General features: G+C 45.1%; 1 protein-coding gene across 1 annotated transcript in view; it reads left to right on the forward strand.

Moving 5' to 3' along the window:
- Positions 1–457: 457 nt before the first annotated feature.
- The window catches only part of LYPLA2 (lysophospholipase 2), a 107,910-nt gene continuing 88,489 nt past the window's right edge, over positions 458–19,878 (forward strand). The window contains exon 1 of the mRNA XM_086955796.1: positions 458–664. The gene's annotated coding sequence lies outside the window, so the exon portion shown is untranslated. The remainder of the gene's footprint in view (positions 665–19,878) is intronic.

A 19,878-nucleotide genomic window follows, 5' to 3' on the forward strand; every position in this document is an offset into this window, starting at 1 on the left:
GGGTAAATAAACAAAATGATCACAGCCGTATGGAAGGTTAGCATTTTTTTGTGGGAGAACACTACTTCTGCTCAATTCATACATGTACTACACATTTTCAACATGTGTGCGAACGAACAGCCAAAGCCCCTCTCCTGGTGGTTCTCACATATTTGTCTCCTGACAGCTGCGCTGTCAAGTTAGACCATAAACCTAGAAACAAGACAACCACTTTTGATAGTGAACCAAAATAAACTTTCTCTACTGTAAATTGCTACAACGAATATCAGTGCTTGTTGCCCGTTTAAAATTGAATCTTCGCCCAACACGAAAAATGTGAGATCTATCTGGGTAATATTTTTTTATCGCTTACACTGTGGGACATGAAATAAATTCGGAAGTAAACACAGAAGGCGGACCGGAAGCATCCCCTGTAGAATTTCAGCAGTTGACATAGAAGAAGGATAGCGGAGTCCTCCTTCTATGTCCATTGTTCTTTCCGTCTTTGGGCTCTCTTTCATAGACGTGAGCTCCGAGACCCATACCCATGACGTTACTATAGGAACCGGCGCAACCTCCGCGTGACCCAGACGTAAGCGGAAGTTCCGCCGCGTTTGGCTCACTGAGGGCTGTGGAGAGAGGAGGTGAGAGAAAGGAGAGAAGAGGAGATAGAAGGCGAGAGGAGGTAAGAGAAAGGGATTTTCAAAAAGGGTGGGCAGCTGTGTCTCAAAGCGGAATATGGGGGTGGGGTCTGAGAGAAGGGGAGTAGAGAAGAGAGGAAATGAAAGAAGAGGAAGAATAATCGGGTAGTGACCGAAAAAGAGAAGGTTGGTGAAAGACACAGAGGATATGCGGGTCTGCGAGAAGGGAGAGATTGGACTATATTTATAAAATCAAAAAGAAAAAAAATGTTTGGGGGGCGGGGGGGATTACCTATGAAAGGAGACGAAAGAACGGAGAGGATTAGTAGGGGTGGGAGAGATATGGAGAGTAAGAGGTCCTATGTGGGGTGGAGTGAAATAGATGAATTACAAAGAAGAAGAAAGGGAGTCGAGAGGAGAATAATAAAGTGGATGGAGTGTCCGAAAAGGGGGAGACAGCGTGCTTGGGAAAACTTTTAAATTAAAGGGTAGGTACGGCAACATAATGGGGGACGTAAGGCTGGAAATTAAAACTCAAGGAGGGGGAGAGAAGAAAATCAGGAGACGTAAGAGGGGATAAAAGAGCTGGTGGGGAAGAGCACAGAGTAAGGGTTTGATAAAGTTAAATGGCTTCTCTTGGGGATTGTAGCGACACAGGCGTCCGGTTAGACCATAATATTTTATAAGCAGCTTGGTGTTGCTTCGTCTCCTCTTTTGGTAACTATGAAGAGTAGAACTCCCAGCATGCCCACCTCGTTTTAATCATGCAAAGGGAGCAATAGCCACCTCAATGTTTAGTCTGATGCGAGGGTAATTGTTGTATCTGTTGCTGTTCTCCCTCTGTCACGTGGTAGCCGTTTCCCTCAATTTTTTTTAACTTATAGATTGAATGCATTAGACAAGTAATTATCTTTCTTAACTACTATAAGAAAATAATTCATTATGGTGCATTGGTTACTTGTAAAGTGCTTAATGCTGCCACCACAAAGCAAATGGAGGGGGCGGGCAAATGTGGGCCAAGAAGAGAGCAAAGGAAGGGAGAGTCTAATGAATAGGAAAAGCAGTCACAGAATGCTTACACAACAGCAGCTGACCGAGCAATAGACCATGTTCGAAAGTCAACCTTTGGAGTCTGGTTGCTGACAGGATGGAAGCAGCAGAGTAGATAAGCAATGGATCGGTGTTTAGAAAGAGAGAATGAAGGCACTCCAGATGCATATCTCTCTGTCGAAACATGAGCACCAGGGAATTACAAATCAAAGCTAGTCCGTTTGATTGAAGATGGGCACAAAAGATCCAAAGGGCTGTAGAAGGGTTTCTTTGACTGCACTGTGACACTCGGAATGATCACTAAGTGGCTGAGAGCAATTCAGGCATCCCATTACCACTTGTAATGCTTTATTAGTCGGTCCATAAACAGTAGGTATAAGCCCTAATTAGGATCCCCAAGCTTGCTGGGGCAAAGGACTGAAGCCTCGCTGATGCGGCCCAACATTGCCAAAAGTTACCTGGGTTTCTTGTGTTTATGCTCAAAGAGGATTTAGCCTAAAAAGGCAGACTAGACCTTCCATTTTATTGTAATTTGCATATAGTTTGCCCTGGTTTTTAATCAATACATTGTAGGCATCCCTTAATGCACACACCCAACTTATCTTCCATAATTCCTTCATCAGATTTCAGACAGCACCCTGCACCCCACCCCCCATAGCACAGCACAACATTGTTCCTATCTCCTCTCCCAATAGTCATACAGCACATATGAAACAGAAACCTCTCACCATCACCTGTACAGTACCTCTCTAAAGACTTGTTGTTGGTAAGGCGCTGCAAAATAACAATACTGACGGGCACCACACCAGCATACACCATAGAAACGGCAGAGGCACACAGGCCTGGGATAACAGCTGGTGGCCAAGTGACTTGGGTTTACCTCCCAACCCCACTGCTAAAGCAAAAAACTTAGGTATAATACTGGATAGGGATTTATCCATGAAATCCCATGTTTCTACAACTTGTGGAAGGAGCTTTGGACTTCTGAAGTTGCTTAGACGTGTCTTCCCCTGGGTGCCAACGGATTGCAGGAAAACCTTAGTCCAGTCACTACTGATGAGTAGGCTGGACTACGGTAATTCTCTGTTTGTAGGTATGGCGGATTATCTCTTTTCTAAATTACAGCTGGTTCAGAATGCCGCTGCCAAAGCCATCTGCAACAAAAGAAAATTTGATTCAGCTAAAAGTTGCATGCGCGAACTTCATTGGCTCCCAATGCGGCAACGAGCCATCTTTAAGCTGTTGTGCATTTCTTATAAGGTACTCCACGGCACAGGCCCCACCATCCTACATGACAGGGTCAGATTTCATAAACCTTCTAGACACCTACGATCTATGACGTTAGGAAGAGCAGTCATCACCCGAGCTCGTACTGTCAGGATGGGAGAGCGGGCCTTCTCTCACATTGCGGCAACAAAGTGGAACGAGCTACCCCCTACAATTAGAACAAATGACTGCTTTGTCTCATTTAAGAAACAACTGAAAACATTCCTTTTCCCCAGGTCAGATCAATAATTTTCAAACAGAGCCGATGCCAAATCACTTGCAATGTTCTTCAGCGCCGTGATGTCCTCTCAGGATGAATGTTTGCGCTTTACAAATAAATAAATACAAATAAAATACAAATACAAACGCAGAGTTAGCACAAACCTAATACACCCTTACATGAGCAGCATTTTATAACAATACATTGCATATATTGTTGCTGCATATGCAGCAACACCATTTTTGAGCCAATCAGCAGCAATCAAAACCCAATAAAGACAAAGTGCTTTAAAACCCCCACATAGCTAATACACCATTCCATTTATATGCTTTATTTCGGTCGAATAGACCATAAAAGTGCCTGTGCAATAAACTTACAAATATTAAAACAATCCTAGTAATAGGGACTGAACAATTGGTAAGTATACAAAGTTAAAATGTATCACAAAGTTCACAGTGCTTTGGCCCCCAGCGGTCCATAGCTTGTTGCATCGTTAACCCCCCATACGCGAGATCACCAGCCCTCTGTTTCCCACCAGCAACCAGCTAAATAAATGTTGCCCCTTTTTAATACCAAATATAAGCAAAGTCACTACACACATATCAACATTTAAAAGTCAATTGTAGACAAGATTAACCTTGAAAAAAAGAATAACATTTAAAACCACTTGGAGGAGAAAAAGGAAAAGCAATGCATCAGCATATTGCAGTTCGGTGGACTACAAAAACAACCTGCACGCCCACCACATAGAGGTTAAAAATCTCTACACTGCATATACAATTGGCATGTAAGTTTCATATTTCAGGATCCTAAATACATCTTCATTTCTCGGACCCTATATTTCTGCACAATTGGATTAGCCAACGCTGCCTGGCTATTTTGTATCCCAGGCAAAAGAAAAATACATGTATCTGACTCTACCTCACAATTACAGGCAGGACATCCTAAAGGGGTGGCGCCAGCCCATTTATTTTGGAAAATGCGTGCAGCGGGAGGGTCCCAAGTCTTAATTGGCTATATAATTTCCTAGCAGGAGCTGGATGGATATCATCTAAGAAAGACTCTGTGTACTGGTCCTTAATTCTCATAAAGTTAGCTGTTAATGATCCAGTTAATGAGCTCTCCTGTAATTCAGCAAGTTTGCCCACCCTATAGCACCTTATTAATTCAGATCTTGAGATTACAGGGTACATTTCCTCCGTATTACTCGATAAGTTCGATTGACCCAACATACGGAATGCATCCTTAACATAAACAAACCATGCTATTTTACCTGCACCTGGAAGTCTCAAAACCGCCTATAACTCTGACCTATAAGAAGCCAGTTCCGGGGTAGCCCACAGACGATGCCAAAAAGTTAGAGGTCTAAGACCAATCTAGTCCGCGATTGGTCTGAATCCTAGGTCCAGGCGTAGGGGAGTGAGTGGAGTGCTGGGGAGGAAGGCCAAGTAACTGCCTCATGAAGTTGTTCTCTATCTTATTCACATTTCTTAGAAAGCAGTGCCCCCCAAAGTTCTGCCCTATACATTGCAGCACCCCTTGCTTGCACTTTATAGATCTCAACTATTGGCCCAGCTGGTTTGTGGAAGGAGTTCTATATAACTTTGCCAGCCCCCTGTTGTCTGTGCTAGCTTAAGACTTGCTTTAGCCATTTGCGGACCCCTTTCCAGATTTTCTTTTAAGGTAACACCTAAGTGGTCAAACCTCTCAAGCATGATGCCATTCAAACAGGGATTAGATCATGTCATACTGGCTGGATGGAATTCCCTAAATTTTGTCTTCTGTATGTTGATCTCCAGCCCACTGTTATTACAGAAGGAATTGAAACTATTGAGGATCCTCTGGATACCCATGGGTGGCTTCGAAAGCAAAAGGGTGTCGTCAGCAAACATCATTGCGGGCACTTTTCTATGTGCTAGCTTCGGGGCATCATTATCCTTCACCTCTATAAGTTAATCGTCCAATGAATTGATAAATGAGCAAACAGGGTAGGTGCGAGCATGCACCCCTGCCTTACTCCTTCATTAACTGGGAGGGGAGAGGTAAGTTCACCATGTTTCCCATACCTAATTTGCGCATAGTTGCCTTCATGTAGTCTCATAAGCATGCACAAAAGATTGGTAGGGACCCCCAGATATTTAAGTACAGCCCATAATTTGTCCCTGGGTACCAGGTGGAACGCTGTTTTTTCGGTCCACAAATATTAGATGGAGACTGCCACCATCTAATGTCATCGTTTTCCAGTATAAGAGTTGAAGTCTATATATTTGGTCGATGGTGGAGATGTTTTTTTTTCTAAATCTGGCTTGGTACGGGCTCAAGATTTCATGATCATCCATCCATACCTGAAGACGATCCAGTAGTACCCGTGCAAATAATTTCTGAGTTATATCAATCAAACTGATGGGTCTATAGTTTGTGTGCAAAAGTGGGTAACCCTTTTTAAATACTGGGAACACTTCTGCACCAGCCCAGGTTACAGAGATGGCCATTCCATGCAAAATAACATTAAATAGTACCCATAGATATGGTCCCCGTATTTTCGGTTTCCCCCTGGAAAAGGTCCCTTAGTATCTTACCAAGCCCTGGTGCTTTACCGGGGGATAACTTATGGCATTTGTAATTTCGATCAAGGTCATCTCGGGTGCCACTTAATAAGAATCTCTATGTTGCTTGTTGCTGTTTCATCGTTGAAGCCCATTGTTTCCATGGTGGTATATAAAGCCTGGAAATGTGTCTTCCATGCGTCTGCTGCTATATTTGGCTCTGTCAAGTCAAGTCAAAGAATTTATATAGCGCTCTACATACCCAGAGGGTCTCAAGGCGCTTGAGGAGGGGAGGGGAATTACTTGTCAAATATCCACGTTTTAAGTTGCTTTCTGAATGCTAGGTGATTCTGAGTAAGGCGAAGGTGAGTGGGAAGGGAGTTCCAGGTTTTAGCTGCCAGGTAGGAGAAGGATCTACCTCCCATGGTGGTTTTGTTGATGCGGGGTACAGTGGCAAGGGCTTGGTTGGATGATCGTAGCTGGCGGGAGGGGGAGTAGAAGGACAGTCGTGTGTTGAGGCATTCTGGTCCGATTTCGTAGAGTGCTTTGTGTGCGTGGGTTAGGAGACGGAAGGTGATCCTCTTATTGACGGGTAGCCAGTGGAGGTTTTTCAGGTGACCAGAGATATGTTCTTTACGCTGGATGTCTAATATGAGCCTCTGTGGCTGGTTCCCTTCACTACCGCCTGGACTGACTATACTCCAGAACGTCTTCATGTCGTTATTTGATAGGGCAGTTTTTAATGCATCCCATCTATCCAATTCCCAGGTCATTTTTGCTTGGTAGATGCTATGTCTATACAGTACACTACTTTGCTTGATTTGGCACCTATCCTTGAATTTGTTGGCATCTATCTGTGCCAACCGACAGCTGCCATCAAACCAGGATCGATTGGAAATAATGTTTTACCCAGTTTAGATGTCAATACTAGATGGAGCTCTGCAACTCTATTTGGAGTGAATAGAATGCCATCTAAAATTATGATGTTTCCCATTTCCATTAGGGTCAAGATAGTGGAGTATAAGGAGGCCAGCTTTTCAGGGACCTGTTGGATTAACGCCCACCTTATTCTGCTCCTATTATTGGAAAGTATTAGTCTATCATCTAGCGGAGTGCTGGGAGCCAAAGGGTTCCCCAAGTTGGCAACTCCAGTTCCATGGTCATAGCATTGTGATCGCTGTCGGGTCGAGGCAAGAGAGCGAAATCAACAACCCTATGCCATATCCTGGCTTCCACTAAGATATAGTCTAACGGGGAGGATTGGCCAGCTCTGTTAAATGTTAGCTTCCCTGGTGTATCAGATTTTGTGCGGCCATTACAAGCTCTTAGTGAGTGATTTAGTGTGAGTGAATTTATCTGGAGTGCCAGCGGGGAACATGCCCTGATTGGGGAAATTTGTGGTCTGGGCTTGCCCAGCGCAAGTCTTCTTCACATAGTGTTCCATTATTAGGATCAGAGAGGGACTCGAATTGGCATTTAAAATCCCCACCTGTGTCCAACCACATATTTGTGACGATTGTGGGGATAAATTGACCCTGTTGGTCAAAGGTCGGGGATTCTTGGCTGATACTTGCGGGCCACGAGTAGACCTTAATGAAAGTAATCCAGATCTTAGAAGAAAAGGTGAGTGATATGCACTGGAAATATTTAGAAGGAGATTTCAACTGCTCATCCGTGCAACCCAAGTGTGTACCCACCCATATACAAGGGCCCCCAGATGGTCTGCCCCTTCCTTCCGAAGTGGCAGGTACATTGAATGATGCAAACCCCATCCGCATTGCATCTTCCCATGCCCATGTTTCCGGGAACATACATGCTTCATATTGGTCCACAAAAAGCATTTCAGCTTGTTTTTCAGGCCAGCAACATTCCAGATAGAACCCTCGGCTTTCTTGTTCAGCTTCATGGGTATGGGTTTTGGGAGGTTTAATTTCTGGCCACAAGGGTGCTTCTCTGCAAGTCTTAGTGGGGCTCCTTCCCACAATGTGATGTTACTTGAGGGTATGGGGCTTGAGTCTACTGTTATTCCTAGTACGTTAGTCAAGACTCGTGTTGCAGGGGAGCGTGCAAAAGTGGCCGGTGTGTTACCAGCTTGGGGCAGTCACGTAACCAGTGACTCTTCCTATAGATCTTCGATAACCTTTATCTTCTGGTTTGATTCTAATTGTTGCTTCTCTGTTTCTACCCCTGGCCCATAATGGGTAATCTGACCACACTGGCCTCCACTGTTCTCTTCTTTCTCTCTAGGGACCCACAGTCCCTAGAGAGAGGCTGTTAACCACCTGAGTTGGATTTTGTATCATTGTTTGCAAATCTACTTCTTCCAGAACCCCAAATCTATTTTCTACAGGGATATTAAATAGCAAGTGTCTGTGAGGTCGATGCCATTGGCCCAGAATCCGTTGGTTTAAAGAGCACATGCCTAGCTCTGAGTTGTTATGGGCCCTAGATAACATTTACTGGGAGTATAAAAATGGTCCAGCGAAAAGGACCTGTTTACTGTGGCTAATTCCTGACTGCAATGGTTCTTGATTAGTAGTCTACAGACGGTCAGTGGGTTTTAAAATTGATAACTACACAGTCCCCTTGCATGTCTTTTTGTCTGCTGCCCACCCAGCTGACTCTGCGGACCTTGAGGATTTCCACTGCCCTATCTGTGCCCTGTCTGTGCCTCGCCAGACAGAACAAACATTTGTTTCCTAGATCAAGTTGGATTTCCCTCTGGCCACTTTTAATTTCAGGTACACCTGTCAGTATAATTACATATAGAGATGGAGTGTGAGGAAGGTTTATGGTAGATAGACTGTCCCTTTCATCCCTACACTCTGTGCCTCCCTCACCCGACACCCCTTCTCTGCTCAGCATCGCCCATATGTGGACAAGCTGTTTTTGTTTATACCCCTCTTGTGTTGGACGGGTTCGTTAATCCTAGCCTCACAATTAGTACTCTTATAGCCCGGGATGGTGGTGGAGTCTTGGGCATACATTGAAGCTGGCCTTTCTATAGATGTCCTACTAGAATTATCTGTCTTGCAACTGAAATAGTTTCTCACTATGGCCTGGGTGTGGCTTTCACTTTTAGTTCCTGCCCTGCTTTCCTACAGTGTCGCCAGTTTGTCTATGCGTTTAACCAGAGGGGTAAGCTCTTCCCTCACAATAGATCTAAGTTGGCTCTGTAGGTCCATCAGGTTCATCACCCAGACTGGGTATTCCATGCCCGTTCGTGTGCTGGCAATATTTCCCGAGTTCAAGTCCGGATCGTCCAAGTTCTCTGTGTTTATGGGAGACCCATCATTGATTTTCTTTCTTTTTGACCTGACCCTGGTCACTTGTTTACGATTTCTGTTCTTGGGTATGCTGGTTGCCACATCCCCCTTTTGTGATTACTTTGGGTACAGCTCCTTCCTCGTTACATACAACTTGTGGAGATAACAGGGGAGTGGTTACCCTAACTGTGGGAGCTGATGCAGTTGGTGGGGAGGGGAGGGGAGGGGGGGGAGGGGGGGAAATGAGTCGATCTCAGAGCAACAAAAGTCGGGTCGTCTTCGTGACAAGCATCTTTCAGTGAGCTCTATTTCTGTGGCTACTCCACCTATAGCCCTTGTAATAGGAGGATGAGGAAGGTACCTGCGGCAGAGATTGTAGTTTACCAGGACAGGTCTGTTTTCCCATTGTTGTTGCTTAGATGGTAGCACAATACAGACCCCCCCCCCACTAACCTCCACCCACAAAAACTAACCCACTAACACTCCAGCTACTTAGAGAGGGAAATAGAAGAACAGAGGCAAGGCAAACTGCTTGATGTGAATGGTTGAATACAAAATAAGACATTTTATGACCAGTGGTCGTGCTTTACTAATCGGGATCGAGGACCTCTGGTTCAATTTCTACCCGCCACAGACCTTGATGGTTTTGATCTTTAAGCTGGATGGGATTAAAAGGTGAAATGAGGACTGTGCAGCATGCTTCGCCAAGAGAGGGCCCTGTGATCTGACGAGCGCAGACAGGCCCGTCCTGGACCCGGGTACATCCTGTGCAGCGGGACCAGGCGTTCGCTTTTATGCGCCTCCTGGCGCGTTGAAGTGGTGGAGCCTGGGGCTGTGGTCTCCTGCCCCTGCTTCAAGCGGTGAGAGAAGTTGGTGCGGCAAAGGTTCTGGCCACAACTCTTTCTTCTCAAGCTTACCCGCAGACACTCCTTTCCAACAAACCCACTCCAAACAGTATGACACCAGAGAGCACTGTAGTAGATGAACAACTTAAGCACCACATAGATCCTCTAAAATGGTGCTTGCTTTATTTTCACAATAACACACAATTTTGAAACGTAACTCTTAACAAACTTACACAAGCCTTAAACAACAAAACCCCAACAAACTATCAAGCAGTTTCCTCCTGCTCAATCGATTTCTAGATCCGCACAAAAGGATTCCCAGATTGGAAATGCGCTGAGATTCCATAACAGTGGTGATTGTCCCTTTAGTAATAATGAAATAAAATGCGGCCCAAAGTGATTACAAGTAACTGAAATCAATTCAAGAAATCAGTCCATCACTTTAGTTTGCTATGTCTGTGTAGGAGGGGCTAAGCCCAAATGTGGGTCCCAAGCTTACTGTGGTGTATGAATCATGCTGCACCTTGCTGGTGAGGTTCAAAAAGTCTGAAAACAGTGTGAGTTGCTTGTTGTATCCGTTCAGAGGTGTATGGCCTAACAGTTTGTGGTGGACTGTTGCTTTTGGAGAAGGGCCAAAATTCATTTGCATATGGTTGGTCCTTCTCTGTAATGGCACCAACAAGCTGTGTGATGCTGTCCAGGGTGACTTCCAGTTTCTGACGTTAATTCAAGTGTTTCAACCATCACCGTGTTTTATGCTAAGTGAATAAACCTAAGTAGGAGGGTTTATGCCCATAAACGACTCAAATTTATTGTTCTATGTAACTAACTTAAGCTGTATCTCACTCACGAGGCTGAACAAGCCAAAATGAGTCAGAGGTGCTTGTGTTCCCAGCTAGAATGGACACACATTTGTAATTTGAACACGGATCCCTTCTTGGGTTGGGCCAAGCCTTAATTGCATATGGGTGATCCACGAATGAACGGGGGGGAAAAGAAGATAGTCTAGGAAGCGACCCGGGGTGATTATTGATGTCTGAGATTAATTCAAACACTTCTTCTTCACTTTTTGTGCACAAGACCATAGCCAGCCTCCTCTTCATTTACCAAGGTTAAGGGGTATGTGCCAGGAGTTACAATAGTGGCTGATGGGTACGACTCTTCTTCATTTTTTTAAGCCCTTTGAATTCTGGGTGTTTGTCAGGATGCAGAAGTCCAAGCTTTGACACAAACAGTTGAGGTGACTTGGATTAGGCCACCAAAGTAGAGGTCCCCACTGTACTTTAACTGAACAGTTGCTGTGGTGAAGTTCTATTCTCTTGGCCTTACTAGAGCATGGCCTGGCATTTGGGCATGTGGTAGGTAACTGCTTGCAACCCTATGTCTGTTTTGCCATAGAATTTTTTAGGACCTAATGAGAATGGACCCAAAAAAGAGCAAAAAAAGTAAGTGTTGGAAAAGGAAATAGGCCTCACCTTCAGCAGAGGTATTAGCTTTACTAATGTTTGCCACTCTCTTGTAGCATTGGCCCAAAAAAGAGGGAAAAAAACAGTCATGTGTGCGTTCATGTTGCTATGCTGGCCGAGACGAATGCTGTATAGTTGCTCATGTGGACGTTCATACAATTCCGCATGACCTCTGTTTTTTGTAAACATACTATTCCGAGATGGTGGGTACCAATCTTGACACAGTAAATAGATTACAGTTCCATCATGGCAGATTCTAATCTTAGAGCTGTAAATAAAAATAAATAAAAAAGTGTGGATTTAAAAATGCATATTTAAAAAGAGCGGTCTAGCAGCATATTGCTGCTCCTGGGCCTCCAAAGAATTAAAAACTATACAAAAAAAAAAGTGAATGTGATTGAGAGACAGGGGAGCAACAGAGGAGCGACTGACGATGAAATGTCAAGGGTCATGGAAGACTAGATTGGGTGGGCAAGCAATGGAAGATTTTGAGGCGAGGGAATTAAAAATGAAGCAAAAAGCCAGGACGGAAAGCAACAGACGAGAGATGGGAAGTGAGTTTGGGTAGTTGGAGGGAGGAGGTTAAGAGGGAGTCACATGTAGTGCGCATGGGTGGGTATTTGGAAGGGAAGCAGCAAATAAGCTGTGCTCAAGGAGAGGGGTAAAACAAGAAAGAAAACTGAAGCCATTGAATAAGAATCCAGCAAATGAAATTGCCAAGAAGGCCAACCACTTTTAAGCAATGTTCCTGCCCAAAGCCAGGTCTAAATATTGGTATTATTCAATTTATTTATTTATTTTTCTTACAACCCAGCACATTATTTTGACAGAGCGCAATACAAAGTAATATACAATCTATTCATTTGTAAAGAAAAGAAAAAAGTAATACATACACAGCCTATATACTTCATGCTTGAAAACATATATCATCAGATAACAGTAAACATAAAACAGTTCCCTGAATTCCCATCTAGTTTTTAGTTCTTCAGATGTATCCTATCCTATCCCACTACGCCAATCTGCTATTGGCTTCCAGATACGCAGCCCTCTTTCCTTTCCCCTCCTACCTTTCCTTGCATATATTGGCTTTTCCAAATTATATGAAGACAACAAACTAGCCAGCCATACTTGTAGTGTAGGGGGATTGGGGTCTAACCATGCCCTAGCGATACATAATCTATATACTGCCATGGCCAGGAAAACAAACTCTTGATACCCTTCCCCTTCTTCTGGTACTATTCCTAAAAGTATATGTACTGGCTTAAGTTCCAGCTTAATCTTTAATGAAAATTCTAAGAAATATTCCATATTTCGTAACAGTGTATGTAGCTGTGGACATAACGCGAACATATGTATTATGTCCGCATCTCCTGCATTGCAACGCGGGCAGGTTATACCTTCAGTCCCGCCCCATTTTGCTATCCTTGCAGGAGTGTAATAAAGGGAATATATAGTTTTATAATGCTGCGACTGTAGAGATGCCGAACAAAGTACTGTGCGCCCTAAGTCCAATGAGTCCTGAAACCATCCTAAATCCCCTTCTAGCTTTTCTTCCCACTTCTTGCTATATTTATCCATATCATCCTGCATACCACACACAAAACTGGCGTATAGGCTTCCTATTGAACAATCCCCCCCAGCTCTTATCTTTTCCATAATCTCAACTTTATTGTACCCAACCAGCCCGCCTTGCTTATTTCCCAAAAAACTCCTAATTTGCAAGTACTTAAAGAAATCCTTGTTATTCAACCCAAACTTAGTGCTTAGCTCGAAAAAAGTGACTAGCCCCTCCAGCCCCCGAAGATCTCCAATACTTACTACCCCCTTTTGCATCCACCTCTCCATTGTTATATCACCAAAGACCTTGTCTGGGAATGACCTGTTTTTAAACAGCCTGGTATATCGATTAAACCTTCCTAGTCCCACTTTTTTCATAAATGCCGTCCATATCTTGACTCCTGCCTCCACCGTCTTGTATCTAGTCCTTTTAAGACGTCCATATTCTGCACAAGTTATAAAGCAGTTTTCCACCTCTTCACCAAGTACAACCTTATAGATTCTAGAAGACCAATCCCTTGCCCTTGGATCTTCTCCCCCTCCTAGTAAGCCTTGCATATATTGAATAGCCGCAGACCAATAGTACAGTTTGAAATCAGGTGCCCCCCAACCACCTCTTTCTCTGGGGAGAGTCATGTACCGATACGCCCTACGTGTTTTACCATGGGCCCAAATAAATTTATTAAGAATTCCTTCCAATGCCGAAAACCATTTTGCTTCAAAAAATAGCGGTATTGCCCTAAAATAATACAAAAATTTTGGGAGAATAAGCATTTTAATTACATTTGTACACCCAACCAAGGACAAATGTAAGTTATTAAGCCGTTCCAAATCCGATTTTACCTTCGCCAATAGGGGGGCCACATTATTCTGCACTACTATTTCCAGATCCGCAGATATTTCCACCCCCAAATAAACTGCAGATTTTACCACTCTTGCATCTGCTCCATATTGTACGTATTGATTGCAGACTATTTGGGTCTTAGCTTTATTCAAACTATAGCCGGAGACTCGTCCAAAAAGTTCTGCCTCCCTCTCTATTTCCACCATCGCTTCCTCCGGATAAGGGGTTAAAATAGCCACGTCATCCGCGTATGCCAATGTTTTAACTTCACATCCATTCAGAATCATCCTGGGAATCCCATAGTTCAATTCCAGCAGACGCAGAAAGGGATCCAAATATAAAGCAAATAGAAGAGGTGACGATGGACAACCCTGCCTTGTTCCTCTTTCAATACTGATTCCTACTGAGTGCCCCCTACATACCCTAAATCTAGCTGTTGGATTTTTATACAGCGTCTGCATTGCCTTAATATATTTCTCACCAATGCCATTCCACCTCAGTACCCCCCATAGGTATTCCCAGGAGACTCTATCAAAAGCCTTTTCAGCATCTAAAAAAATTGCTGCCATAGAGTCTCCTGGGATACCAGCTGCGTCAAAAATTGTTATTACCTTTTATTATTCAAAATAGGTATTTTCAACAACACAAAGCTTGAAGGAAGGCACGGCTTAAAAAATCAAGGGAAAATTCCCTCTCCGTTTTATCCACCTAGGAGCTGGGGGGAAAAAAAATATATATATATATGTATATTTCCAATTCAGGAAAGAGCTGAGGAAACACTTCTTTTAAGAACTCTAAATCGCATTGAAGTAATCCTATTTCACTTCTTTTAACCTAGTTACACCTTCAATCACTCATTGAGTGTATATTTTTTGCCATTGGCCATGTACAATTCTCTGCTGCTTTCCAGTTTTATTAGCGCTATACAAATGTTATTTGTAAGATTGCCCGTTTTTCACTGTCAATGGAAAGTTTCAGTGGAGACTCCAAACATTATACTAATTGCATCATAGTTTGATTTGTGATCAGTGTAGAGTTAAATGAATATAGTGTATAATATACCCATCTTTGCTTTGCCATAAAATTCAGAAACATTCACGTTGGTAATTGTCTGGTTTAATACGACCATATATGGGTTAATTGCTGTGCAAATTGTTGTCAAATATTGAAATCCGGCTAAGAGATTCATAGGGCTCAAATTAGAACTCTTTCAAAAGCAGCCAAGTTTAACCTGTTTTTTGTTTCAACTATTAGTTGCTTTCTAGCAAAATGTTAATTTTGGTGCTTAGACTTTTCAGCAATCTTGCTGCATCCCTAAATAAGCTAAAACCGTTATTCCTGGGCTTTTTAAGCCTCACCTTCCAGATCTTGCAAGCTGTCTAGTTGCAAAAGTTTTATTTTGGGCTTACAATAACCCGCCCATTTCTTACCATTGGTTGGCTTTATTATTAATCTCATTTGCAATACTTGTTCCTCATCTGCTTCTCTTATCAGTTTCCCGCCTCCGAACTACTGTTAACATTAGCTTTGCTTGAACTATATTTTCCTAAAGTTTTGCCTTTTACTCCTGCATATTTATATAACAATTTATCACCAGGAGAGATTAAGTGATTTGCATAGAAACACAGGATGTTGTGTGGCGCCAAGACTAGAGTAGGGATCCCCAGCTCTCGAGTCAACAGCTCTGTCCGCTGCGCCACATCCTCTTTACTCCCGTTTTATCGGTCAGGGAGCTCTTTCCATCTCCTGGATGATGATTGATGAAAACGTCTCTTTATTCATTACACAGGCTAAAACGATGCATTACCAATGCTCGTTATCCCCTCCCCCACTCCCCCCACCCCACCCATCTCACATATAGGAATTTGTTTAAAAAAAAATTTTGGTTACCGACTCCATGAGTGTGCATGTGTTGTCCAGCTCTCTCCCTTGTGTGCTTCCAACCTAAATGCCGGGGTACTGTGTTACTCTCTCATCTTTGCTGCTTGTGCTCTCTTGTGTACTTCTCCCCCACCCCTGTGCTCTCTGATATTCTCTCACTCGCATACTTATCCTCCTGTTCCCCATGTTACTCTCACGCGTGTGTGCTTCTCCTTCCGTGTCCATGTTGTGTTTTCTCCATCATGTGCTTTCTCACCACCTCCATTTTGCTGTATCTCTTGTGTGCTACTTTTCCTCTCCTCTTCCCCATCTTCTCCCCCAAACACTTCTTTTGTTCTTCCACCCTGCGGTCCATTTTATCAATTTTGTGCATTCAGGCAAGCCTTTTTAATAATTTTGATTTTATTTTTGATCGAAGTGGCGTCCAACTTCCATGCAGACTAATCAAACTTATTTTCACTTTATATTTTTTCTTGAATAGTCAAAAGCCTTTCACCGCCTGCTTAAAAATGAAGTAAACCAGTTTGCCAAATTTAGGCATGGTTACCTTTGCATCCCTTTCCAAATGCATAACCTGTATGCATTTTTTAACCATTGTGAGACAGTTAGCCAGCATGTAATTAATAATAGAGGCCCTAATCTATGTACAATTTTGTATATTGGAGTAAATAATTAGTCCAATTTATGTAAGGTTACAGTTTCTGTAGGTAAATTAGAAAAATGTACAAAGTGTATCCAACTCTTTAAACATGTTTGGAATGTGGTACATTCCTGCCCTAAGCATTTATGTACAGGACACCCATAGCTTTGCAAATTTCACTGCTCTTGCTGAAATAGGCAACAATAAACTTGTATTTAACGGTTCATTCTAAAATAAAGTTACTGCAGTTCCCAAATCATCAAGGAATCGAAATTTGCCTAGCTTACGTAACGGTAAGTTTCAATTCTATTAAGGACACGGAGGCGAGGATTATGCTATATCTTCCTTCGCTTTATTAACATAAAGACTCCACAGCAGCTTAGGAAAAGATATATAATAGTAACCAAAATGCTTTCAGACATAAAGCATTGACGGAACGTTCAACAAATCAAAGAACAACTCCTGAGAGTCTCTTTGTATAACGACAGTCCATAGTCCTTCCACTCTGTCCATCACCGCTATAAATCCGGTCTTCTCTTCCTCTTCCTCCTCTTTCTTTGCGCAGATCACTCCTGAACCTCATTGATCCTGCTTAGCACCCTCGTTGCCTGTCGAAAAAGGAAACCGCATCAGCGAGGTGGCCCAGGAATGCAACAATAAGGCGAGGAGCATTCAATGACTAGTACAGTACCGACAATGTAAAGGAAAACGCTTTACTTACTGCCATACGGGTGGGTAGAGACACCACTGTAGCCTGGGTGGGATAATCCTCGCCTCCGTGTCCTTAATAGAATTGAAACTTACCGTTACGTAAGCTAGGCAAATTTCGATTCTATGTCAGGACCGGAGGCTTCAGATTATGCTAGTTCAAAGCTTACTTACCACCAACTGGGCCAAATCCACCACCGGCTTAAAATAAAACCTCTTAAAGGTGGAATCCGAGGACCAATCCGCCGCTCGCATTAGGTCCTCCAAGCGAGCACCCACTGAGAATGCCTTAGAGGCCATGGCCCCCCTGGCGGAGTGTGCTCCAAAGAGAGAAGTATTGATGCCCGCTTCCTGCATGCCCCACCGCACCCACCGAGCAATAGTTGGAGAGGAGACAGCTTTGTGTGGCTTCCGCAGGGCAATCAGCAACTGACGCTCGCCCGGAGGGCGCAACTCCAAGGTCAGATCCTCATATGCTTTGAGGCATTGCACAACACACAACTTAGGAGTGTCAAGAAAAGCTGGATAGGAAATGGATCGCGACGACGTTTTAGTGCGTCGGCCCACGGTAAACGTAACCCCATCCGGGGAAAAAATGCGTGCAGAGACATCCAGCGCGCGCACATCAGAGACGCGTCTGCAAGAAACCAAACATAACAACATGGCCAACTTCGCCGACAGCTCCTTAAGAGACAGATAAGAGTTGGCCGGCCAGGACAAGAACAAGTTCAGAACCAAATTGACGTCCCAAAGGACGGAGTACCTGGTCTCAGGAGGCAACGCGAGGCGAATAGCCCGCAGAAGCCGACAAACAAAAGGATGTTCCCCTACCGGGTGGCCATCGATGTTATCGTGGCCTGCTGAAATCGCCGATCGAATAGCATTGATCGTCCTATAGGCCAAGCCTTTATCGGCTAGGTGAGCTAGGAAATTCAGCACGGGAACGAGGCCTGCGACCAAGGGATCCAAATCCCTTCGAAGACACCAACGCATCCACTTAAGCCAAGCGGATCTGTAGCGCTTCGTCGTACTATCGGCCCATGCTTTGGAGAGCAAGTGCTAAGCAGACCCCGAAAGGCCTGGGAGCGACCAGCGTCTCCTGAGAGCCTCCATGCCACGAGGCGGAGAGAGCTTTGCGTGATGAGAGGATGCGGTTCCCGATCTGGATTTGTCAGGAGCAGAGGAAACAGGGGGAGTATGATTGGAAAATCCCAAGAAAGTTCCAGAAGAACCGGAAACCACACTTGAGACCTCCAGAGCGGTGTAACCAACACCAACTCCGCTCCCTGGCGGCGTATTTGGGCCGCCGCTCGCATTATCATGGAGAACGGGGGAAACGCAAACGGCTGTTCCCGACTCCAATCCTGCAGAAAGGCGTCCGTGGCCTCCGCCAGGGGGTCCGGCCTCCAGCTGGAAAAACACGGCAGCTGGTGGTCGAGACGGGACGCAAACAGGTCCACTGAAAAGGGACCCCAGAGAGTTTGGACCCACCGGAAGACCTCCGGATCCAGCTTCCACTGGCTGGCGTCCCTGAGGTGCCGGGAGTGCCAATCCGCTACTTGGTTGGACTGACCCGGTAGATATTCCGCTGTCACCGCAATGTGACGTGACAGGCAATAGTCCCAGAAGTCCTTCACCAAGTCCGCTAAAGCGCGGGAACGAGGACCCCCTAGATGGTTCACATAGCGAACCGCCGAAATGTTGTCCATCCGTAAAAGGACACAGGCCTTGACCGAATCCTTGGTCCAACAACGGACTGCGAAGGAGCCCGCCAGGAGCTCCAAACAATTGATATGCAACCGTTGTTCTTCTGAAGACCAGGCGCCGCCGGTAGAAAAATCCCCGCACCGGGCGCCCCAGCCCGACCTGCTGGCGTCGGACTCTATGACCAGGTCCGGGGCCGAACCGAAGATCGCCCGACCATTCCATGCCTCCATGTGAGACAGCCACCAGGACATTTCCTCCTTCACTTCGTCCGTGAGGGGAACCCACTGATCGTAACTCATCCCACGACGCAAGTGCTGCGCCTTCAGACGCTGGAGCGCCCTGTAATGCAGGGGGCCTGGGAAAATCGCTTGGATGGAGGACGACAGGAGTCCTACCACCCTGGCGATATGGCGCAAGGAAGTGCGATCCTTTGCGATCGTCTGCCGAAGCAGGTGTCGAATTTTCGCGACTTTCCGACCCGGCAGGCTCAAGACCGCCTGCACCGAGTCCACCACGAAACCCAAGAAGGTGATCTTCTGAGTAGGAACCAAAACCGACTTGGAGCCGTTGATCACGAACCCCAGCCTCTGGAGAAGGTTTACGGCCTGCCGAAGCTGGCCCGCCAACACCTCCGGGCACTGCCCCATGAGGAAGATGTCGTCTAAGTACACCAACATTCTGACCCCCTGACTTCTGAGGAACTCCACTACCGGATGGAGAACTTTCGTGAAGCACCAGGGGGCCGATGACAGACCGAACGGCAGCGCGGTGAACTCGAACACCCTGCCGTTCCATAGAAACTGCAGAAAACGACGATGCGGGGGATGGATGGGGATGACTAAATAGGCATCCTTGAGATCCAGTCTCACCATCCAGTCCCGAGGGAGAAGTACGTCTCGAAGGAGGTGTATACCCTCCATCTTGAAATGTCGGTAGACCAACCACCCATTGAATTCCTTGAGATTGATCACAGGTCTCTTGCCCCCATCGGTCTTGTCCACCAAAAAAACGTTGCTGAGGAACCCGTGCGGGTGGCGCGTTGATAGGCGGATGGCCCCTTTGCGGAGCAAGTCCGAGACCTCCCCGTCTATCAACCGCGCATCGGACTCTGAAAAAAACCATTGGGCTCGGGGGCACCGCCTGCGTGGGCTGTTCGTAGAATCCTATGTGGAACCCACGTACAGTTTGCAAGACCCAAGCGTCGGCAGTGAGCAATTCCCACTCCTCGTAAAAGGTTGCCAGCCTCCCCCCAATTGGAACTT

Source organism: Lissotriton vulgaris, chromosome 2_1 (assembly GCF_964263255.1).
Source record: "Lissotriton vulgaris chromosome 2_1, aLisVul1.2, whole genome shotgun sequence".
NCBI lineage: Eukaryota > Metazoa > Chordata > Amphibia > Caudata > Salamandridae > Lissotriton > Lissotriton vulgaris.